This window comes from Carcharhinus amblyrhynchos, chromosome 7 (genome assembly GCF_965287045.1).
Source record: "Carcharhinus amblyrhynchos chromosome 7, sCarAmb.v2.hapA, whole genome shotgun sequence".
NCBI lineage: Eukaryota > Metazoa > Chordata > Chondrichthyes > Carcharhiniformes > Carcharhinidae > Carcharhinus > Carcharhinus amblyrhynchos.
This window is the reverse complement of record NC_137330.1, coordinates 84449280-84475244: the sequence shown is the minus strand read 5'-3', so window position 1 is coordinate 84475244 and position 25965 is coordinate 84449280. Positions and strand designations below refer to the sequence as shown.

Sequence of the window (25965 nt, the reverse complement as noted above, 5' to 3'; positions counted from 1 at the left end):
AGATCCCTGTTGAGACCGTCCTCATGTGTGCGGAACTTGGCTATCAGTCTCTGTTCAGCGACTCTGCGCTGTCGTGTGTCGTGAAGGCCGCCTTGGAGAACACTTACCCGAAGGTCAGAGGAGCATTCTCCAAGGCGGCCTTCACGACACACGACAGCGCAGAGTCGCTGAACAGAGACTGATAGCCAAGTTCCGCACACATGAGGATGGTCTCAACAGGGATCTTGGGTTCATGTCGCACTATCTGTAACCCCCATGACTTGCCTGGGTTTGCAAAACCTCACTTACTATACTGTCTGGAGACAATACACATCTCTTTAACCTGTGATCAGTGCTCCTTCCACTCACGTTATCAGCCACTTCAGGTCTTGAACAGCAGGTTAGGTGTAAGGATTCGCATTCTAATCAGTAATCTCTAAACTGTCTGTGCTTTATATGCTCTGTCTGAGGCCAGAACTCTCCATTCACCTGACGAAGGGGCTAACCCCGAAAGCTTGTGAGTATGTTATCAAATAAATAGGTTGGACTAAAACCTGGTGTTGTCAGACTTTTTACTGTGTTTACGCCAGTCCAACGCCGGCATACCCACATCATGTCTCATAGAAGACAGAGGGTGGTGGTGGAGGGAAAATTTTCAGACTGGAGCTCAGTTACCAGCGATGTACCACAGGGATCAGTGCTGGGTCCTCTGCTATTTGTGATTTTTATCAATAACTTGGAAGAGGGGGCTGAAGGGTGGGTTAATAAATTTGCTGATGACAGCAAGATTGGTGGAGTAGTGGATGAGGTAGAGGGTTCTTGCAGACTGCAAAGAGACATTGATAGGATGCAGAGCTGGGCCAAAAAGTGGCAGATGGAGTTTAACCCTGATAAATGCGAGGTGATTCATTTTGGTAAGACAAACCTGAATGTGGATTACAGGGTCAATGGCAGGATTCTGAGGAATGTGGAGGAACAGAGAGATCTTGGGGTTCATAGCCACAGATTTCTGAAGGTTGCCACTCAAGTGGATAGAGCTGTGAAGAAGGCTTATAGTGTGTTAGCGTTTATTAACAGGGGATTTGAGGTTAGGAGCCATGGTGTTATGTTACAACTATACAGGACCTTGGTGAGACCACATTTGGAATATTGTGTGCAGTTCTGGTCACCTTACTATAAGAAGGATGTGGAAGCATTTGAGAGAGTGCAGAGGAGATTTACCAGGATGCTGTCTGGTTTGGAGTGTAGGTCTTATGAGGAAAGGTTGAAGGAGCTGGAGCTTTTCTCTTTAGAGCGGAGGAGGATGAGAGGTTTATAAGATGATGAGAGGGGTAGATTGAAAGAGACTATTTCCTCGGGTGGATGTAGCTGTTACTAGGGGGCATAACTATAAGGTTCATGGTGGGAGATAGAAGAGGGATGTCTGAAGTAAATTCTTCACTCAGAGAGTGGTTGGGGTGTGGAATGCACTGCCTGCTATGATAGTGGAGTTGGACACTTTAGGAACTTTCATGTGTTTATTGGATAGGCACATGGAACACACCAGAATGATAGGGAGTAGGATAGCTTGATCTTGGGTTTGGACATAGTTCGGCACAACATTGAGGGCCGAATGGCCTGTACTGTGCTGTACTATTCTATGTTCTATGAAAGCTTAAAAAGTAAAAGTTGCTCCTTTAACTTGATTGCTGCAAAATGGAACAAATTAGGAAAATGTTAGTGCCATTTCTTCATTTTAAAAATAACTTTCTTTGAAAAGTGAGTGTTGATGATTCCATCAAAGGAAGAGAGTTAGAGCGTGAGGAAGCTGAATGACCACAATGTGTAATCATTAGCCAGGCGTTGTGGCAAATTTATTATTTTGCAATACATTTTAATTCCATGTTCACACATTGTTGACCTCAAGATCCCCTGCCAGCCAATGAATCTAATGGATGCCACCAGTAGTCACTGTTTAACATCCTTTACTTCTTTCAATTTGAAAAAAAGGTCTCTGTTCAAAGTTAATCCTAACCTTTTGGATGTGGTTACTGAAAGGAGTATCGATGGTGACTCATCTTCTTTGAAAGCACTAAAAGAATGTAGATGATCCTCCTTTATTAAGTACTGTCGAAGTGTACATTTCACCCATGGTCAACACCCGACAAGTTCATCCCTTACCAGCAAATACTTTTAACTGAAAATATTTCTCAATTGAATAATCTTCTTCAAGGCCTGAATCTTCATTGTGATGTTCGATTGCCAGAAAATGTGCAAAGAAGTGAATAGGAATCAGCCTCTCACAACATTTTCTGATCTCTAGTATGTCATCTGGTTTCCTCACTGCTTATTGCATAACTACTTATATCATATTGTTATTAATGATGATATATTGGGAAAAAATGAGCAGGAAGTAGTTAACTCACAAATATTTTGACAAGCTCATCTGATAGGAAATATTACATGAATTTCTCTCAGGCTGAGGGCTGTCAAATAATCTTAAAGGGGCCCTGATTTAAAATTACTGCTGCAAGCAATGAATCTCCCATATACATCAGCAGACTCTGTTATCATAGTTATGTTTTAATATCAGAGTACTTGTCATCTCCCATGTGAGAATCTAACATAGGGAACGTTTGTTACCAAACCTAAAAAGCAGTGGACAATATCATGGCATCTAATTGAAAAGATTCATTAGGAAAATTTGGTGAAGAGGGCATTTGCCTTCCTTAGCCTAATCCTTCCTTTAATCCATATATATTTTGTGTCTCATTGATTCAGTTCAGTAAGTTAAAGAGAAGGGAATCTAATTGTGCAGGATGAATGTGTGGTTGTGGGCAAATACACAGAATCCATAATTTAATATCAAATTAGTGAGGTTTACAAACGTGGGGGGCTCCAGAACTAGGGGTCGTAGATTGAAGATAAGGGGTAAACATTTTATAGAAAAGTTTAAAGTTTATCTATTAGTAACAAGTAGACTTACATTAACATTGCAATGAAGTTATTGTGAAAATCCCCTGGTTCCACACTCCACCACCTATTCGGATACACTGAGGGAGAATTTAGCATGGCCAATGCACCTAACCAGTACGTCTTTCAAAATGTGGGAAGAAACCGAAGCATCTGGAGAAAATCTGCACAGACACCGGGAGAACAGGCGGACTCCACACAGACAGTGACCCAAGCCAGGATTCGAACCCAGGTCCCTGATGTGGTGAGGTAGCAATGCTAACCACTGTGCCACCGTGCCGCCCTTTGAACTGCAGTGAGGAGAAATTTCTTCACCCCAAGGGTGGTGATTGTGTGGAATTCATTACCACAGAATATAGTTAAGGCCAAAATGTTGTCTGATTTCAAGAAGAAATTAAATATACCTCTTGGGGCTAAAGGGATCAAGGGATATAGGAGGAAGAGAGCGTCAAGATATTGAATTCGATGATCAGCCATGATCAAAATGAATGGCGGAGCAGGCTCAAAGGGCAGAATGGCCTACTCCTGCTTCTAGTTTCTATGTTTCTATGTGCGTTAATAAAGGGCAGCCATTGTGTAAATGCAAGTTATGCTTCCCAATTGTAATGACTCAGGAAGTCTGAATGGAAAGGAACATAGTTTACTACAAATGCAAAGTAAAACCACTACAATGGTGTAAATACACTGATCTCGCCTGAGACTACAGTTCAGCAGGCCCAGTCCTGGACCTGCTTTATAAAAAGCTCAGATAATGTGCTCACACCTGCAAATTCAAATAGGAAGAAAGGGAGATCTCTGCTGCAGAATGAAGTGCTGCTGTGATTTAAAAGCCTGACGAGTGACCAGGGGATTGAAGTGCCCAGGCCACTTCAAAGTTTTCACAACTGACAGGTAGGAATGAAGAAGTTGAGCACAGCGCTGCCGGAAATCACCACGCCAGGCCAGGGTGCCAGATAGCAGGGCATCATTGGTACTGCCAGGGCTTGTGACATAAAGGAGGGCCTGAGTGGGCTTCTGAGGAGGGGGGGAGGGATGCTGGCTGAGGGGGGCCTGAGTAGTCTGCTGAGGAGGAGGGGGACGTGGGATCTGAAGGGGAGGAGGACTGAGCCTGAATTCGGGTTGGGTAAGCTCCATGCATGCATGGTGTGGGTGAGGAGAGTGACCCCTTATGTGAGTGTTAGGGGCAGTATGCTTCACTTCGCTGAAGAGTTGGTGGGGCTATCCTGGACTCTTGGGGTCCAGCATGCTCAGACCACATTGGTGATGACCAATGCCAAAGCCCACCCTCTGCAGGCCTGGGTACTTGGTGGTGATGGGGGGGAGGGATGGGGGGGTGGGGGGAGGATGATGGTGAATGAGTCATCAAACCCATTAATCGTATTACAATTATTGGTTTTGCATATTAATTGAGTGGCTGCCCATTCAGTACAGGAACCCAATTGGAGCCAGCAACATGGGCCGGATGGGTCCTGATAGCCCTCATGGCTAATGGGAACCCCGATTTCAGCCTGATGCTCACTTTAGCAGGCAATTGAAATTCCCACCGTCACTGAACGGGGCTGGTGAATCTCCCTCATATTTTACACGAGTAGATTCAAAGTAACACACAACAGGTTTATTTTAAAAGCTCTTACCTGTACAGAGTAGAAACTGAAACTAAAAGCAGGAGACACTGAAACACCCTAATTACAGCCTATCAAATCATGTAACCTGCCTTAAAGCAATTGTGCAACTACTTAAATATATAACACTGTAAGAGGGAGGGAAGTGTGTCAATGATTATCATGCACTATGTTTGCATGATGTCATGATTGAGTAGCTGGCAGTGTGTACAAGCTGTGAAATTTGGATGTGAGATTTGCAGCAGTGCTAAATGTGTGAGTGTGAGCTGAAACATGTTCACAGGATATGGAATTTGATGATCATTATATATTTAAGTGGTTTCATGATTGCTTTAAGAGCCAATCACAAGATTTGATGGTGTGATGTAATTGGGATGTTTCACACACTACTGTCTTAATTTCATTTTCTGTTCTGGATAAAGAAGATTTTTTTTCAATATGTTACTTTGAATCTACGTGTGTAAACTACATCTTTTTCTTTTCATCAAAATCCATGGTCCCTAACAGAGTTAGGACATTACAATGGCCCACCTTGATGACTAGTATCATTAAACTTCTTGCAACACTGCTTTTGGGTTCTCAGGACTTAATTCCTACCCCCATGATAAGACTGAACATCTCTCTTCTTTTACACATTCTCTAACAAGACCTTTGCTGCAGCATTTGAATACCTTGGAATCCATTCTCTCCCATGCTGCACCATGTCTCACTCTTTTCCAGGTCAAACTCTCCTCATTAATGACTCTGAGCATCTGCTATAACCACAGTGTGATCTTTTTTAATAAGTGCAGGCTAGTTTTCAGCAGCTCTAGCTGCTCATGATATTGAGTGTCAATACACTGACTGATGCTGATCCATTCCGAGAACCTTCAAATGAACTGGCAGCATGGTGCTGGCACACTTTCTGCATTATCATCAGCCGCCTTGGGTTAATTATGGATTGCAATCCTCATGCCTATTTAGTTAGCCCCAACAATATTTTGAGTTTCTTTTTAATGAACTTCAATAATCTTAATTAGTTTTAACTTCCTACAGAAACTTTAGCCAAACTGGAATCTGCTGATAATCTTCATCTGTAGAGTCCAATGTGCAGAATTCTTTTTGTGCATTTGTTGTTTCTTATGGCTCCTTAATATTTCCACCCAGTTTAACATTTCTAGGGTATAGAGGTTTACAGCATGGAAACAGGCCCTTCAGCCCAACTTGCCCATGCTGCCCTTTTTTTAAACCCCTAAGCTAATCCCAATTGCCTGCATTTGGTTCATATCCCTCTATAAGTATCTTACCCATGCAACTGTCTAAATGCTTTTTAAAAGACAAAATTATACCTGCCTCTACTACTATATCTGGCTGCTTGTTCCAGACAGTCACCAACCTCTGTGTGAAAAAATTGCCCCTTTGGACACTTCTGTATCTCTCCCCTCTCACCTTAAACCTATGCGCTCTAGTTTTAGACTCCCCTACCTCTGGGAAAAGATAATGACTATCTAGCTAACCTGTGCCCCTCGTTCTTTTATTTACCCCTGTAAGATCACCCGTCAGCCTTCTACGCTCCAGAGAAAAAAGTCCCAGACGATCAGCTTCTCCATATAATTCAATCCATCAAGTCCTGGTAACATCCTAGTAAATCTTTTCAGCACTCTTTCTAGCTTAATAATATCCTTTCTATAATAGGGTGACCAGAACTATACACAGTATTCCAAGTGTGGCCTTATCAACATCTTGAACAATTTCAACAAGACGTCCCAACTCTTGTATTCAATGTTCTAACGAATGAAACCAAGCATGCTGAATGCCTTCTTCACCACTCTGTCCACTTGTGACTCCACTTTCAAGGAGCTATGAACCTCCTTGTTCTGTAACTCTCCCAAGTACCCTACCATTAACTGAGTAAGTCCTGCCCTGGTTTGATCTACCAAATTACATCACCTCACATTTATCTAAATTAAACTCCATCTTCCATTCGTCAGCCCACTGGCCCAATTGATCAAGATCCTGTTGCAATCGGAGGTAACTTTCTTCACTGTCCACTGTGCCACCAATCTTGGTATCATCTGCAAACTTACTAACCATGCCTCCTATATTTTCATCCAAATCATTAATATAAATGACAAATAACAGTGGACTCAGCACTGATCCCTGAGGCATACCACTAATCAGAGGCCTCCAGTTTGAAAAACAACCTTCTACAACCACCCTCTGACATCTGTCAAGAAGCTAATTTTGTATCCATTTAGATACCTCACCCTGGATCCTCTGAGATTTAACCTTATGCAACAATCTACCATGTAAACAACATCAATTGCATTGCCCTCATCTACCTTCTTGGTTACCCCTTCAAAAACTCAATCGAATTTGTGAGACATGATTTTCCACTCACAAAGCCATGCTGACCGTCCCTAATCAGTCCTTGCGTTTCCAAATGCATGTAGATCTTGTCTCTCAAAATATCTTCCAACAACTTCCCCACCACAGATGTGAGGGTCTGTGACTATATATGGCAAAGACATTAACATTTAGTCGTTGTGACTTTGCTTTGAATGCTTTGATACTGATTGACATACTACTGAATATGTAAAAAGTTTAGTATATAATGTCATGGGAAGTGATGTTAGATAACATGTGATACAATAGTTCAGAGCAATGTTGGTTCGCGAAAGCACATGTATAGAAGAGCTGCGTTGGATCTTGTTTGCTTTGATGAAGAACCCTTCATTTAGTTTATGAATCATTGCTGCAGTGTTTGATATGTTTGTATAAGAACAAACAACACAATATTAGCACTGACTTTTAACAGCACCAGCATCAATTCCACTTGAAACAACTTCTTCAACATATCCTTGCTAGAGCACTTCAAGTCAAAATGTTGCCAATATTATAAGATAAATATTTACCTTTGAAAGACCTCACTGGATCTTCTTATATAATGCAAGTTCTAACTGCTAACTGTATAATTGTGGCCAAATTCAAAGCACTGTGTTTCACTCAGTATGTTGCTTTTTCTGGTTTATGAAAGGTTTATTGTTTTCCACCTGAAGGTTAAACATCCTTAGGTGAAAGGACAAAAGCTTTGGTGAAATTATAGCAAAATGCAAATATTATATCAGTGCAACTGTGATATTTCTGTCCACTTGATTTTAATTTATTTACATAATTAGTAAAGTGAAACACCATCCAGGACAAAGCAACGTGCTTAATTTGTACCACTTCTACACACATTCAATCCCTCCACCACCGACACTCATTAGCAGCAGTTGTGCTATCTACAAGATGCACTGCAACAATTCACCAAAGATCCTTAGACAGCACCTTCCAAACCTACAACCACTTCCATCTAGAAGGACAAAGGCACAAGATAAATGGGAACACCACCACCTGTAAGTTCCCCTCCAAGCCACTCAGCAACCTAACTTGGAAATATATCGCCGTTCCTTCGCAGTCGCTGAGTCAAAATCCTGGAATTTCCTCCATAATGGCATTGTGGGTCAACACACAGAACATGGACTGCAATGATTCAAGAAGGCAGCTCACCACCATGTTCTCAAGGGCAACTAGGGATGGACAGTAAATGCTGGCCAACCAGCAATGCCCATGTCCCACAAATGAATAAAAAAAGTAGAAAGGTGCCAGTCAGTTGAGTATTTGGTTTGTCCTTTGATAGAAATAATTTTATTGTTTGAAATGTACTTGCCAATTTCACTGGCCGCAGAAATAATGTGAAATGTAGCAAAATGTAAAGAATTGATTGCAGCTGGGTTACTAATGAGAATAACTTTGGGTAAAACTGCAAAGAGCTGGAACAGGTGAGAAAAAACTATATTAAACTCCCTGGCTTTAGATTGATCCCTTTTCTTACCTGATCAAACAGCACTCTATGCAATTTCAAATACTGGCAAGAGTTACACAGCCAGCTGGGGGGAACAGGGTCGAAACATACCAGCAAAGCCAAGATTCTGAAATTGGAGCACCATTTTTATAGGGCACCCAATCTCAAAATCAAGTTAAAGACCCCCTACACCTCCCCACTGACATTGGGATTTTCCATGAAGATCTGGATCCCGGGAGGACAAGGGGAACATTCCCAACTCTCAAAACGGAGGGGCAATTTTCCCAACCATTCAAAGATTGGAGCACCCACTCCCCCACCTACACAGATATCAGGCTGACCCAACATCTCCTCCCTCACCTCTGCTTTCATCAGAGAACTCCCCCCCTTCTGCCATCCCTGTGCCATCTCCTCATTTATAGTCTCTATTCCCCTGCCCCAATTAATCATCAACTATCAGACCCCTACACATAAAAGGAACCCCCACCTTCAACCACCCCAATGTGAATATCTAGAAGGTCCACCCATGCCAGTGACAAACTGACATGACACCTCCCATGTCCCTCACAACCTGGGAGCTATACTCACCTCCATGCCTCAGCATGGTCAACATGACTGGCTTTTGTTTTCAAAAAACAGTTGTGATTCATGCCAACAGGGGGAATATTTAACAGGGCTGGAAGCAACAATAGTATAATTATATTATAATTCATTTAAATTCATGGAAATCAGGTTCATGTTCATTTTGGGCATGAACTTGATTATATTGTTGGTGGGGAGTGGCGGGGAGACAGGGAAGATTACAAGCCAAGATCTTGCTGCTGCAAATCCCATTATGACCCTCACGTGAGATCGAACGGCCAAAGCCAGATTTGCACCTGCGGCGAATGGGCTCACAAAATTGCCCCAGTTAGGTGGGATTTTCTCTTCATGTCTGCTTTGGGACCGGATATTCCCACTCAAGGTCAATGGCGCTTTCAACAATCTACTAAAGCAATGATTCTGCAGCAGACTGGAGGTTGCCCACCTCTGATATAGCCAGATGTTATGGAATGTTAAATGTGTACTAATGTTGTTCCCATGTTTTGCACAAAATTCATTGTGAGAGTTGTGCGCTCCTTCTGCATCCAAAGTGTTTATATTTCTATCATTTTTACCATTTAAAGTTGATGACAGATCCAATAATATATAAATGATAAAGCATTTTCTACAACTTGTCAATAGATATTCAATGTGTATTAAGTCTATTTAAGCTTATTCATGGGGTCATGGGTGGTGAAGAAGCCTGATTGCAATCTTGCAGCCCACTGTGATGAAGGGACAATGATGCGGCCTGCTCACTGGCCGAGGTTGCCCATCAGTAGGCTAAGTTCAGGCTTTCCTTCATTAACAGCACATTTCAAACTCACTGAAATGTGTCACTCACCCAAAATAACCCCAGATTGGAGATTCTGATTTTAGAAGAGGTTGCATAGCGGTTTGAATGTGGCATTGTTGTAGATACTAAGTGTGTGTTTGTTTTTACTAAAAATAGACACTTTAGGGAGTGCTTATTTGGTTTGGTTGAACTGAAATCAAAGAAATGAATTCCAGTGGGTTCTTGCTGGATGAGAAAGGCTATTAGTGGGTTTCAAACTTATTTCTTCATAGACTATGAGGGAGAGAGAATTATTTTAAACATTGCAGTTCAACCATATTCCCATTCTTAATGTTGTGTTTGTCTAATTTATCTTTCTGTATTACGCTTATGAACCGCCTGTCCACATATGGCAGCTATTAATATATTCCCTCTCTTTCCTCACTTTCTCTCATTCTATCCTTTCCAACTCCACTTAAATCAGTCGGTAGGAGCTGAATTAATGACCTCAGTTTGAACATTTGATTAACTTTTGCCTCTTAATGTGAGAATAGTCCTCAATTCGCTTATTCACCCAACAAAAAATAAAGTTCGAAAATTAAAAAAAAGACAGACTGGGCAATTCCCACATAGGAAGTTTCGTGAAAACAAAAGCAGCTCTCCTGTCACTTCTACAGCTGAAACCTGTTTATGTAATGCTTGGGTAGACAAGGTATTGAGAAACATGCTTTTCAGATGAAACACCCCATCTGAAAAATAACAAGTGGTGGCCCAGACTGAATTCTGTTTAATTTTAATGTCATAAGCGTCTACAAAAGTACCATGTTACATTCTAAATCAATCAAAGCTGAAATGATTTGTGAGTTTATTTTTATTTCAGTACATTTCATTGTACATCATAACTATGATATATACTAAATTAAATGTAAAATGTTGAGTGTGTTTTGATTACAGTAACTCTTCTACGAACCCACTTGTTGAAAAGGTCTTGGCACATTCTTGCTACTGGAAAGTTATAGCCGCTGGTGTTTTTTTAAAAAATCCACAATACAATTGTTTTATGATGAAAGTTGAAATCATTTGCTATTACAGTAATGTCTTGTTGGCTGCCACTATATTTGCAACTGATACTTAACAGTTGCACTATCTCGCCTAGTTAGCAGTAGATTGACCCTGATGAAGTATTACATTAATAAAGGGAAATCATTAAGACAAAATTTTGAACTATCTCAAATTCTGGTGACCAAACAAATGTTTTAAGAGCCCCTTTGTTTCTTTCTTGAGGAGGGAGCACCAAATAATAGGATGATAATGTGAATGCTTTCAACTTGCTGTTATGGTATAATTTTTTAGTATGTGTGATTTCCATCTGAATTCTTGTCCTTGCGGCCTTTTGTTCTTCGTAATCAAAATAAGAGAATTCAACGTTTTTAAAACAATTTCTCACTTGCTGTCAGAATTTGTCTGAAGCTCCCCAGGTTCATTTCAATTTTAAAAGAAACATGGTTATGAGGCCAAGGTCTCTGGAATTCTGATGCTGAGCTTTAATTTCCATTTCTTTCTCCAAGATGTGAAGATCATCTTTTTGAACAAGTTTGTTGCATCATTAAACTGGTCTCTTTTTGGCTCAGCATCTGTTTTCCTGATACCTTGTTTGTAAACTGCCTAAGAGATATCCTTATCATTAAAATGGATGTTGTGATATGGGCCAGAATTTTACAGGGCTTGGGTGGATATGTGCCTGACCTGAACTCGTGTGAGAAGACATTGGCCATGCATCTGAAGTCATGGTGACCTCGCATGACATTACAGTCCATGGTCATGTACAGTAGTCAGAATCATGCTTGCTGACAATTAAAAGTGATTTTAGCTCTTTAAACATGCATTTGTTCCAAATTTTACCAGGCCCATGTGCCCATTAAGCGGTGTCAGGTTTTTTCACCATTCCTGATCAAGGGTAGGATAAAAGTGCAAATATGTTTGAGGTATGTATTTATAACAAAGAGCCTCACTCCACTTCCCAGTATAATTTACAATGAGTTTGGCTTGGCTTTCAGCCAGCTGTTCACTGTTCACCCATGCCAATATCTGTCTTCTCTTGACGAGCCCAGGATGTACCTGAACAGGCATTGGAGTGTGGCAACTAGGGGATTTTCATTCCAGTGTTTATGTAAGTCTACTCGTGACACTAATAAATAAACTTTAAAACGTTTCTTTATTACCATAACTGTGGCATCCCATAATAAGCACTCCCCGGGTTCTTCATGCTGCCAGCAGGATAGATCTGTATCGGTGTAGCATCTGTAAACCTACGTCACCATATTGTGAAATTTTGACTGTTGGAATGGCAGCATAAAGGTTTGAACGTCTGAACTGATTTAACAATTTGGAAGAAAAGAGAAAAAGAAGAATAATTGATTATGAAACTAAAACGCTAGAATTGAACGAATCAGCACTGAATTCAAACATTATTCTTTGCAATCAGCTGCTTGATTATAAATTTGTGTAACAAACTTCATCACACTGATGAACTGATTGTTCGTCTCCCAAAGGCATAATATTTGAAAGATTGCCCCTACTCCATAAGGTGAAGCATTGTAAGCAAGCAGTAATGGTAGTTTGGTTAAAATGAACCTTCTGCAAAGCATCTTTGCCATCTTGGTATGCTCTCTCACGCTCTGTTGTCCAGTCCCATGACTGTTTCACACATGGTAAATTATGCAGTGGCTTCAATAATGTAGCTAAGCTAGGAACAAATTTGTCTTAATAATTTACTAATGTTAGAAGGACCTCAGTTACATCACATTCATCAGACACCGTGCTTCTAAAATAGTGTCCATCTTTCTAGATGCTTAATGTAAACCTTTACTATCAATAACGTGACCCAAGTACTGGACTAACATCTGGAAAAAGTCACATTTTGCTTTCTTGGTACCCAGACCACGTGTTTGAAGATGTTCCAATATTGCTTGTAAATTATTCAAGTGTTCTTGTTTACTGAACCCAGTAATTAGAATATCTTCCAGATAGCAGTGTACACCAGAGAGACCATTTACAATCTGATCATCAATCTATGGAATAGGGTAGGTGTGGATGTTATTCCAAAAGGCAATCCTTTATAAAAAAAAGAGTAACGATGGTAAGTAATTTGTTTAGATTCAATAGCTATATTCTTCTGCAAATATGCTTTTGAAAAATCAATCTTGTTGAATTTCTGCCCACCTGATAACCCAGCAAACAAATCTTTAATTAAAGAAGGCAGATATTGATCAGCGCACAACACTGGGTTTATGGTTGTTTTAAAATCACCATAAATACAAACTGAACCAGGTTTCGTGACAGGTATGATGGGAATAGTCCAGTCACTCTTTGTAACTGGCTCTAATTCACCAGTGTCAACAAGCTGTGCTAATTCTTCTTTGAACTTGGGATGGATTACACAAGGCACCATTCTTGCTTTGAGACTTTTTGGCTGGCTTTTAGGGTTCATCTTGAGTTTCAGTTGAACTCCCTTCATTGAGTCAAATGTACGTCTTTGGATACATTCTTGTATTTACCCAGAAGGTGCTGTAGGTCTGTTTTGACATCGACCAGTCTGTTGATGGCAATCCAACTTTATCTGTAAACACTATCTTCTCCAACTATGATCTCCCACATAGAGCTGGGAAATTACCACAGGCCACATAGATAGGCAACTCCATTGCTTGTCCACTCAACTCTACATTGATCATGATGTAACCTTTTAATGGGATAATCTCTTCCGTGTATGTCTTTAAAATCAGTATAGACAGTATCAAGTCTCTAGCAAGTTCCTCATTAGGCATGGACATAGGTGAGGGTATCTTATTGTTTAAGGATGGACTAATACCCAAAGACTATAGAGTTTGCAGACTGCATGTCTCCATGTTTCATACTGGACAAAAAGAAGGATTGAAACTCAAAGGCCGATATCAACTTCCCATTGTATTCCAATTAGATTTCCCCCGCTTCCTCATCTAAACCAGACTGGTAGGCCTCAGTAGTGTTAGCCCAACAGCCATATGATCAAAACTAGGTTCAGGAATTGCACTCTTAATACTCCAGCACCCAGCAAATCCAGCGGAACCTTCAGTCACCCACCAGCCTGAAAATCAGACTCTGAAATGAATTGCAAGTTGTCAAGCAGCCAAAACACCTAACCTACTCCAGTCTCAAAGGAACTGGTTCTCATGGGACTGAGAATCAATTTCCTAGACATTTGAGAGCAATGAAACCTCCCAACCTGCTGGGAACCCTTTGCTTTTTACCAGACCCTCACTTCAACTTTAAATCATCAAATCCATTTGAGAAGCCACAGCCTGCTGTATGGGAGACTGGAAATCATAAATCAGAGACTAAGTTAACTGTAATCTGGAACTTTAAACTGTCTTTAGAGGGAGTTCTCACTTAAAGTTGTTGATGCATTCCTGAAATTATGAGTTAATGTGAAATGACTCATTGTTTCCCATAGATATTATTGTTAAACCTAGAGTTGGGTTCCTTTGGACCTGTTACCCCCAAAAAAACAATGTATGAGTATAAATACTGAACCACCATATGTTTTCAGGACAATACTGTTTGAGTTGAAATAACTTGTAAAATAAATTAAATCATTAAAAATAAAATAGACATAATACATTACATAATTTTTAGAGGACGGACGCACATCAGATTAATCATTTTAGGTACACCAGGCTCTATCTGGTGACAGAAGTTTGCTGGTGCAGGTAGCTGCTGGAATCCTGGGACTACCTGCACCAACTAACTTCTGTCACTAGATGGAGCCAAGGAGCTTCAGTTCAGAATGAGAGGCCGAGGTGAAGCCAGAAGCAGAGGAGCTGAAACCAGACCCTGGTAAGATCAGAGGGTGGGACTAGAAGTGCTGCAGGAAAGTTTGTGTATAGACGGATGACAGCTGAAGAGGTCTGTGGAAAACAATTTTAAAGTGAAACTAGCAACGTTAAATATATATTGGAAGTATTTCATTAATGATATTAAAGTGAATTGACTTTAAGTGAGTTAACACTAAGTGAGGACTGATTTGTATTCAAGCTTTATCCATGCGTGAGACCAAGTGTTGCCCTTATTTGAGGTAATTGTGCAAGAATAAATAACATTTCTTGTTTTGAACTCATGAAAGCTTGCTGCTGAACTATTTAATCAGAATACACACTCTAAGGGTGTGACACACTTCCTTCTATACAAAACCTACTGATTATGGGAAATACATGAGCACATTCATTCTGTCTGTAACATTGGGTGGGATTTACCACTCCTTCCCACTAGCAAGATCTTCCAGTTTTGCTGAAGACAACTCCTGTAGTGGGCTCCTTGGTGGCTCTATCTGGTGAAAGAGGTTGTTTGGTTTAGGGAGCAGCTGGAATCCTGGGACTACATACACTGATTAAATTCTGCCACTAGATGGAGGCAAAGAGCTTCAGTTCATAATGAGAATCATGCAAAATACTGTAGCCATCAGCAGGACTGGAAGATACTACCAGCATCCAATGGTGAGCCATCTTATCTACCAGAAAACACATTGTGGGGTGGGGGTGGGGGTGGAATATCCCACCCATTGTTGTTGTAAAGCGCACTGTACAGCTCTCAGATCCATGTCCAGTAATTGTGATGATTCCTTTCCAAGAGTAAATGCAGGACGTAAGGAAGGGTTTGACCAGGTAATCCCACAGCTGATCCCTTTTCCCTGGCTATGAGTAATGAAGCTCATCCAGTCAACTGGTCATTTAGCTGTGTTTGAATTTTTACTGTATTGATGGAAGAGCTTGCCAATATGTTACCAGTGGTTCAGGCCCTGTTGATTGAATGGCTTCATTGTAATGCTGTGCTTGACTACAAAATTCTTCATGAGGTGTTGCTTTCCTTACACCTTGATGTCAAAGAAACAGGGTAGATGCAAAACCTCAGTTCTGGAATTTCTAGGTTTATGATTCGTACCTGAGATTTATAAGAAATTTCACAGGATCCCCAAGTTCCGTCTAAGATTTTATTGGTTCTTCATGACATATTCAAAGCCACAGCGCCTACACAAGACTAAAATACAAGCAGTAAACCAATAAAGATACAATGGATAGCCATACATTTAACAACCATGCTTGATTATAGGCATTTGCGGGTGAAATAACTGGCCAGACCACCTTCTACTGACCATAATCCAGATTATCCCTTTATATTTTTTATATACCCTTTCATGGGTGGTCCTAAGTTGTTATATTGACAAGACTCTATTGTCCAAAACAAGTTTTTAATGAAATGTCCATGCTGTACTGAGTTATTTGTTTAAACCATGGGAAAAAAGCCCATCCACATTCCATGGTCTGCTGTAGCCTTTCGCACATCCGGCATGTTCAGGCTTTCCTTGCATCTTTCCCTTAGTCAATTCCATAACTCACTCAAATACCATTATCAGAGATTTCATCGTTTGTTTTTGCCTGTTATGAAAATTGCACTTGGAGCTGTTCAAAATGGCTATCCTGTATTAGACTATTGAAACATGGGTCTACAAACTACCTAATGGTGGAGATGTCTCTGCCTTTCTCAGATCTCCCCAAAAGATAGTTTTCAGAATTCAGCAGTTTGCTTCAAAAAGATCTTTAGGTCCTTTGGTAAAATTTGGTCAATTTTGTGAGTTTGATTAAGTCATATCAAACCTATAACCTTACAAAAAAGAACTAAGGAATAAGAGAAAACGTAAGAGCTAGAAGCAGGAATAGGTCATAAAGCTCATTGAGTCTGCTCCAGATTCAATACGACTACGGCTGATCTTGGGTTTCGATTCGTATTCCCCATGCATTCCGCGTATCCCTTGGATAAATTTCTCCTCATCTCAGTCCTAAATGATTGTCTGCGACCCTGATATTGTAATCCCATGTTTCAGATTCCCCAAACAGTGGAAACAAGCTCTCAGTTTCTACCCTGTCAAGTCCCTTAGTATCTTGTATGTTTCAATGAGATCACCTCTCATTCTTGTGGGCTCCAGAGAATGTAAGCCCAGTTTGTTGAGCCTCTTACCATGGAGAAACCCTCTCATTGCAAGGACAAATCTAATCAAATGAACCTTTTTTTGGTAACTTTGCACTGCTGCCTCCAGTACAAGCATATCTTTCCCTAAATGTGGAGACCAGAACTATATAGTGTTCAGGGTGATCACATCAAAGCCCCATATAATAATTTGTATATGATTTCAAGGATGTAGATATAAGAATGCCTCATGTGTTAGGTAATCAGGAAGTTAAAACAAATGAAACAACCTCAGGATGTTATAATCTATTTTTTATATGAGGTACTTTTTCTCTTACTGCTGAATTCCACTCGAATGATTATTAGATCTATTTTTAATTATCTCATGGATTGATTCAGTTGGGTTGAATTAGGTTCTTCTGCTTTGATTATCATGCAAATCTTTGACAAACTATCATATTTTACTCTGTTAAAACAATATGATGCCTTTCCACTTTAGGTGGGAAACCTCCTTTCTTCAGAATGAACTCTTCAAACTCTAGGCTCATTATATCTTAGGGAGTTGAAAAGGTTGGCTTATGAGAAGAGACTGAATAGACTGGGACTATATTCATTGGAATGCAGAAAAATGAGGGGGGATATTATAGAAACATATAAATTTATGAAGGGAATAGGTAAGATGGAAGAAGGGAGATTGTTTCCATTGGAAGGGGAAACTAGAACTAGGGGGAAATAGCCTCAAAATAAGGGAGAATAGATTTAGAACTGAGTTGAGGAGGAACTTTTTCACCCAAAGGATAGTGAATCTGTGGAATTCCCTGCCCAGTGAAGTCATTGAGACTACCTCATTGAATGTCTTTAAGGCAAGGATAGATAAATTTTTGAACAGTAAAGGAATTAAAGGTTATAGTGAGTGGACAGGTAAGTGGAGCTGAGTCCATGAAAAGATCAGTTATGATCTTACTGAATGGCAGAGAAGGCTCGAGGAGCCAGACGGCCTACTCCTGCTTCTAGTCTTTATGTTCTCATGTCAGGTGAAGAAGAGTAACAGATTTGAACCATTCAAGACAAAGGCAGAGATTTCCCTGAATGGAAACAGTAACATTTCTAAAATTTTGCCATAATGGTGTCAAGTTTCTAGCCGTTCAGAACACCATTTTCACTGATCATGTTTGCAACTTGAGTTGCCTGTGGTTGAGTCAGTATTTCTGGTAGTGAGAGACTCATTCGAAAAAGGTAAGTATGTGCTACTGGTGTGATGTCATGCCTATAGTGTTACAAAATTTGAATGTTTATTGAACACTAAGTAACCTCACTCTTATCCAAATATATTATTTTCTATTTAAATATCCCTATATCAGAACAGCAATCATGAATTCTGTAAAGGCTGAGATCAAGTATCCCTTCAAATATTTACAGGAATACTCGTTGAAGCACCCTGAATCTTTCTGAGTCTTTCTATTTCAACCAATATTTCATACTGAAATGAGAAATGGAATGACCAGACTCAACACTGAATTCAATAATATTAGATCTTAACCCATGTTAAGAACGGATTAATAGATCTTTCAATTAAGTTCTAATTTGATGTCAATTATTCAATTGAATCACTGATATATAAAGGTGCCACAGGTGACACCATCTGTTGGCGGAGAGCTGTGTGTGAAGTTGGATCAAAGAAATAAAGGTATTTCATGAAGAAGCAGAACTTGTGTCTCCTTTACTCCACAGCAACTGAGAGGCCCAAACAACTCTGCTTGTGACTTTTTTTATTCATCCATTTTGCTTTCAGTTAGCTGGTATCCAACTGTTCACAATCCATTTGGACACATCTTTTGTTTCACTTTGCCCATTAGTGCAAAGTCTTTTCTCATTTAATCTCTCCTGCCCTCTACCCTATCACAGGCCTTCCCTTTTGTCCTTCATCTCTGTTTGCTTTCACCAGCTGAAAACCTATTGCATTTCAATCTTTCTTCAGTTCTGATGAAGGGTGATCAATGTCAACTCTGCTTGTCTCCATGGAGGCTACCTGACCTGCTCAGCATTGCCATCATTATCTGTTTTTATTTCAAGATCATCCCATGTCCCAGTTCACTCTGATTTATTTTGTCATATGACAGTGCATTGTAACAATCTCAAAATGTCAATAGCTGTTGACAATCTGGTATCTCTAACCCCCCGGATATGTGTGGGCAGCATCAAAGAAACAATTGTCAGCGATTTCAGATTCCATTATCCCGGTATTTGCTGATTTCTCCAAACAACTGGGCCCAAAAATCTGAGTGGGCTATTCTGCTGCTCAAAGTTAGTCAATGTGTGGGCTCTAGTTTGTTAATGCAGGAACACCCAGACTTTGCTGGGCTCACACGGCAACATTCAAGGGTAAAATTGGGCCTCACATGTATTTATTATGCTGAATCTGAGAGCCTTGTGGACATGTAGTATCCTGAGCTCTGAGGGCCATATGGCTGGTTGTAATAATGTGTTGTCCTTTGAGAAATGTCTAGCAGTGATGCAGTAAACAGTCTTAAACTTTCAGAGTCCTGCTCAAGATGTGCAGAATAAATCACAATTTAGCTGTTTGTAATTAGGTAAGTTAGCAAAATAGAACTTTTCTTCCGTTTTGATGTCTAACATTGTACCTATTGCATGGATGATATTGTGTCCAGTGTGGTGCTCTTGCCAGAATGGCTCATAGCACACACACAGATGTCCCTCCAGAACAATATACTTGTCAGATTTTATGAAATCAGTCAAATCAGGTACACTGGACAGAAAAACCAGTAGGAGAGCCATTTACACAAGCCTACTTTCTATCGTTTGTGACTGGTTTGGAAATGACATAATGAGATTGACCTGAGTAGGTTCAAAACTGCAATGGAACAAATACATGTAATGCATTGTAAATAGGACCAGCTGAAAATCTGTTGCCAAACTGTTGGTTGTTAATAGGGAATGGAAACTAACATGAAGACAAGATGTTACATTTTATTGCAGTTGATAATCCCCAGGCTTGAGACATTTCCTCTACTTTTCTACGCAAATAGTTTTCTTAAATCCATCTCCTTTGTTTTTTCCAACTGTATTTACAACAATGTAGCTCCACTGGCTGTGTGGGACTGCCCTCACTTCATCTATCTAATCATAGCCAGAGTATTACATGCAATGGCTTCACTTCCTACTTGTGCATCATTACCTTGAGTGCGCCCAAATGAGCTATTTTTGTCCCCTCCTATTTCTCATCAACATACTGCCCTCATCTGAAACCATAGCATTAGTTTTCATATGTACATTGATACCCAGTTCTACTGCACCACCATCTCTTATTGACTCGTCCACTGTTGCTAAATTACCAGACTGCTTTTCTGACATCCGGTATTGGATCAGTGGACATTTCTTCCAGTTAAACATTGGGAAGACTGTGGACCTCATAAAGTCATAGAGGTTTACAGCATGGAAACATCTCTTCAGTTCAACTTGTCCATGCCTTTTTATTTAAACCCCAAAGCTAGTCCCAATTGCCTGTATTTGGCCCATATCTCTCTGTACCCTTCTACCCATCTTACCTGTGTACCTGTCTAAATGCTTTTAAATGTGATTCCAAACCAAGCTGTTCAGATTTGACCCTGAGATAAGCTTCTGACCCCATATCTGAGTTAACACCTTCTTCCAGTTCTACAACATTGCCCGACTTCATTCTGTCTCAGCTCATCTACTACAGAAGCCCTCATTCCTGCCTTTGTTACTATCAGACTTGACTATTCCAATGCACTCCTGGCCAGCTTTTCAAATTCTAATCTCCATAAACTTGAGGTTATCTAAACCTCTGTTGTCCAAATGCTTTCTTACACCAAGTCCCATTTGCCTCTCAGCCTGTGCTCATTGATCTGTATTGGCTCCAGCTCAAGCAACACATCAATTTTAAATTTCTCATCCTTGTTTTCAAATCTCTTCAGGGCCTCATCCCTCCCTCCATTGTAGCTTCTTCCAGTCCCAAAACTCTCCAAGTATTCTGGACTCATCTAACTCTGACCTCTTGAGCAACCCCAATTTAATTGCTCCACCATTGGTGGCTGTGTCTTCAGCTGCTCAGATCCTAGGCTCAGGAATGCCCTCCCCAAATCTCTCCAACTCTTTACCTCTCTTTCTCCCTTTAAGATGCTCCTTAAAATCTATCCCTTTGTTCAAGTTTTTGGTCTTCTCCTCTAATGTCTTATGTGGCTCTGAATCAAATCTTGCTGTTTAACTGTCCCCTGAAGCACCTTGGGGCATCCTATCATATTGTAAATGCAAGTTGCTGTTGCTGTAATCATAAACAGGCAGGAAGGCAGCTCCTTGTCACTGGAATGAATATGTGTCTGTGTTTGACCAAGTTGAGCTACAGGTCACAGAATCACGGAATTATAACGTGTATTTTTTCCACTGAGTGTGTCAACTTGGTTCAGTGGTCACTTTCTTGCTTCTTGAGTCAGAAAGCTGTGGCTTCAAACCACGTTCCGGGAATTTAAGCACAAAATCTAGCCTGAAACTTGTGTGCAGTATTGAGATGTGGGGTGAGGTTTTCTGGCTGCGCTTGCCCCAAGACTGGAAAATACCATGGGAGGTCAGCAGAGTTTGCAAGGTCTGGCCCCCACCCACTACGATTCCTGTTGTGGGCGGGACAAGGAGAATTCACCCACAATCTTTTGCATGAGATGTTAAGCCAAGTCTGCTCTTTCTGTTGAACCTAAATGATCCCATGGCACTATGTTGAAGAATAGCATGGGAGTTCTCACTGGTTTCTTGGTCAAGATATATTGAAATGCACCATCTAGTCATTATTTAATTGTTGTTAGTGCAACTTTGCTGTGTCTAAATTTGCTGCTAAATTTCCTTACTTTTTGTCAGTGACTACACATCAAAAAGTACATCAATATTGTGGCATCCTGAAGATGTGAAAGGCATAATATAGGCCAGAATTCTCTGGCTGTTCATGCCCCTTTGCCACTGCCTGCAAGAAAGGGGAATTTGGCATTCAGCCAAATCTTCATTCACAGCAGCGGAACCGGAGAATCCCAACTGTGTGAAGATCAGAGAAACCATAAATTATTTCTTTTTAAGTAGACTCAATCTCATCCTACCCTTCTGCCCACACTTAATAGCCTTTCATATTAGATACTGCAGCTACTCCCCATTAATGTTACAACAGTTGTCTGAACATTTTCAGAAAAAACACTTTCATTCTTCACATCCGTGCTTAGGATGCATTTAATTTTAGCCATTACTTCAAATAAAGCTATTTGCTTTATTTATTGAACAACATGTTAAGACAAGGAAACTTAAAAATGATTAAAAATTTCAATTGTGAATAATTGGAACATACTCGGGAGCTCACTATACTACTGTCCTAAGGAGGTCATTTAACGGCACACAGGCAATAAGTCTAAAATATTACCAGAGCAAGATGAATGGCTGGCTGTAGTAATTCTAAACTATCGCAGATTTTGTAGCAGGTGTGCTCTGGAACAATCCTCCAAAAAATTCAGTTAATATAAAGATCACAGATGGATTTTAAATGTTTGAAGACAGATATTGGGCCAGATTTTTTTGGGGTGAGGGCAACCTTGGAGTGATTTAGTATGGTGGGTGGGACTCGATCTTGGGATTCCCACTCTGATGCTAGCACTGGCAATTTCCACCAGCAAACCCTTCTGGCTAGGTTGGCTCCATTGTTGGGGTAGCATCTCCTAGCTTCTCCTAGTTTTCATGGAGAAGGGGCAGCTTCTTCAGAGCTCATGGCCACTCGGAGGCATCATGAACCATAGTCTGGATTCAAGAACCTGTTGAACCGTATGTTTGAAAGGTCTTACCCATTCTCCCAGTCACTCCCATATTCTCCATGCCAACTCATGCCTACATAAGAGAAGTGGAGGTCTTGTCACTAGAGTAGTAATCCAGATACTGAGGGTAATAATACTCATGGGACCTGGGTTTGAATCCCACAATGGCAGATGTCGAATGATGACCATGAAACCATTGCCAATTGTGATGAAAACCCAACAGGTTCACCAATGTCCTTTAGTGAAGGAAATCTGCTGCTTTTACCTGGTCTGGCCTACATGTGACTCCAAACCCACAGCAATATGGTTAATTTTTACATGCCCTCTGAAATAGTCTAGCAAGTTCCTCAGTTCAAGAGAAATTAGGGATGGACAATAAATGCTGGCTTAACCAGTGACACCCACGTTTAATGAATAAAAAGAAACTCCCCATGGTCCTTAATGGTCTCAATGCCAATTCATGAGTCTTCCATGTCCATTCACCCACTATCCAATAAGTAAGCAATCAACAAGTCATGTTTATTAACATATATTGGAATTGGTGGGAAAAGAATAACTTATAACCATTTAAGTATGTCAATCAAGCAAAGCTAATAATTTACTTCACTGGAGTTAAAATGGAATCTCTGCTCAGTTCATATTTGTATTGGTCTGGGCCCTCAGTCAAGCACGCGTAATGATTTCGTCACTGGGTGAATGGGCTTGGAAGGATCATGCATTGGCACAGAGGGTCTCGGGGGTCATCAGGCGTGAGTGGGGTGGGTGAGGACTAGAGGGCCTACCTACTTTTATTACAAGTAGGATAAAGTCCCAGAGAACTAAGACTGGCCTGCTACCCAGCCCGCCTCAGAACTGGCTGCCTACTATCTGCTTCCGGGGTCAGTGGACATGATTTCATCTTGCACCTGCGCCCCCAGGGTGAAAATTGCCATTTAAACTGTGCAAGGCAGGGAAGTTTCCAACTCAAACTCCCCGCTTCGGTAGCAAAAATCTGGCCTAATTGACATGACAAATTTTTTATTTGCAAACTAAAACTATTTTGAAATACCATCCCTTTAAAACATTAAGGGGATATACGTTGATCTGCACTTAATGGGTCGGTAATGTTGGGCAAAACTGTGTGAGAGAGTGAAGTTTTTTTTTCTAATGGCTGCTTTTAATTTAGTTCAAATTGACATCAGCCCTCTGGGATTCAGTAATGAAAACAATAATTCATGCTAACTTTTTTTTTGTTTTCCCTGTATCACAAAAGAAAATCATTAAGCAAATAATGTTAAAACATTTCAGCTGCATTTCAAACTTCACTAGAATACGTTTTTGAGGAAAAAGCCCGGGACATTCCACAGCAGTGCCGAAGTTAAAGTTGATCACAAAAGAGCCATAGCCAGCTTGTCAGACAATCACTTTGATATGTTAATATGACAGAGGTTCCCAGAATTCTTTGTGAGTGACAGGGCTGGCTCGGATGGCTGTTACAGATTGGGGAATTTAACTGTTGCCTTTGGCATTAGTTAAAACAGCTGCCAATCAGCACGAAGCAGCGTAAACTAGCTGCCAATCAAATGCCAGCAAGGAAAGAGGGTTACAGTCAATCAGTGTGAAACAGTAGTTTGACAATATAATTACCAGCCCTGCTGGAGCGGTGCAGCTTAGAGTAGATAGAGAGAGTTTTATTGATTTGTTTAGAGGAGGAAATTTATCAATGTCGCGGTCTGGATGCAGAACGTCTCTCTTGGAAGGACGTTGACCGGTTCTGTGGAAAATCCAAGTTGATAGTTCTGTCGAAACATCCATTTTACCCTTTTAAATGAAAAAGAAATTGTGAAAGAAAAAATGATTTATGTCAACGCACATCAGTGGCTTTTGTATAATGTGAGACAGGCTAACAAGAACTTTTCCATGTGACTGCTTATTGAGAATTGTTTTGAGTCAAGCAAACTGCAAATTGAGCATTTTCTCAGCCAACTTTTGATCTTCACAAACTTTTGTGTTTTTTTTGAAACAGACGGGAACCTTGAGTTCATGGCCATTTTTGTTAGCCCACCACCTGCTTCAAGTCAGTATACTTCAAAACATAATTCCGAAATAAGTAAGTGTCAATTAATACATCCATGTCTTCTGGTAAAGTTTTAGGTTAGCATCATTAGAATACGCACTCATTTCTAAATATAATCTCTTCATTTGGTGAGAATGATCTTCTTTCTCTTTGCACAGAGCTTGTAAATCAGTAACAGTGGTGAGTTTGTGGGTGGCACAGTGGTTAGCACTGCTGCCTCACAACGCCAGGGACCTGTGTTCAATTCCAGCCTCACGTGACTGTCTGTGTGAAGTTTGCACGTTCTCCCTGTGTTTGTGTGGATTTCCTCTGGGTCCTCCACTTTCCTCCGGTTTCCTCCCATAGTCCAAAGATGTGTGGGTTAGGGTTAGGTTGACTGGCTATGTTAAATTAATCCTGGTGTCAGGATGATTAGCAAGGTAAATGTTTGGGATTATGGGAATAGGGCCTGGGTGGGATTGTGGTCGGTGTAGACTTGATGGGCCAAGTGGCCTCCTTCCACACTGTGGGGATTCTATGATGGAGTTAACTTTGCCAACTCGGAGACAGTTGAGCAAGATTTTCCAAATTTGTGTTGCTGTATTGGAGTTGTGTGTGTGTGGGGAGTGGAGCAGGTTTGGGTGCTGAGATCAATGGTCTGTGTAAGACTTTTCTATTTATTAAAATGCATGCTTTGGGCCTCCGAACATTCATGCCTGATTTCTTGATACCAGCATCCACTGTGTGAAAATTTGAACTGAGACACACAATTGTAAAATCTATCCTCTAATATAAGAAATTGACTGTTACACCTTTGTTTCTACAAACGGAGTAAAGTTTTTATTTTTGATTCAAGGAACTAAATATGGAAGGCCATGGTCATTTTACTGAAAAGTATAACAGGCAAGTTGAGAGGCCAATCAAATAGTAGCGATGTCATCAAGATTGGATTCTGATCAGTAGAATGAAGAATTTAAGATTATCTATAGTTTTAAGGTATTGGATAATTATAATTTTCTTGTGGTTCAGCAAGTGATGATCCTGCCTCTGAGCCAGAAGTTCTGGATTTGAGTCCCACCCCAGGACTTGATGGCCAAGGAAAGTGCTTTCATAACGTAGCCAAACAGGTTGAGTGTCAACCTGAACATCCTTCCAAACATGCCAAAGGCTGATGGTAAGAGTGGGAGAGACCCCTGGTCAGCCATGCTTGATGTGGAGTGGAGCCCCTCAAGCTAAAAACCTTAGGCAACGACTTGTTCCAGGAATAGCTAGCTATGGAAACAGGTGAAGGCCTGCCTTAGGGTGGCACGGTGGCACAGTGGTTAGCACTGCTGCCTCACTGCGCCAGGGACCCGGGTTCGATTCCTGGCTTGGGTCAC

The 25965-nt window shown here is 40.7% G+C and overlaps 1 long non-coding RNA gene across 1 annotated transcript in view; it reads left to right on the top strand.

The window, feature by feature from the left end:
• LOC145345525 (uncharacterized) overlaps positions 1–24623 on the top strand; it is an 80409-nt gene extending 55786 nt beyond the window's left edge. Inside the window, exon 3 of the long non-coding RNA XR_013887078.1 lies at positions 24557–24623. This is a non-coding gene — a long non-coding RNA (uncharacterized LOC145345525). The remainder of the gene's footprint in view (positions 1–24556) is intronic.
• Positions 24624–25965: the final 1342 nt, after the last annotated feature.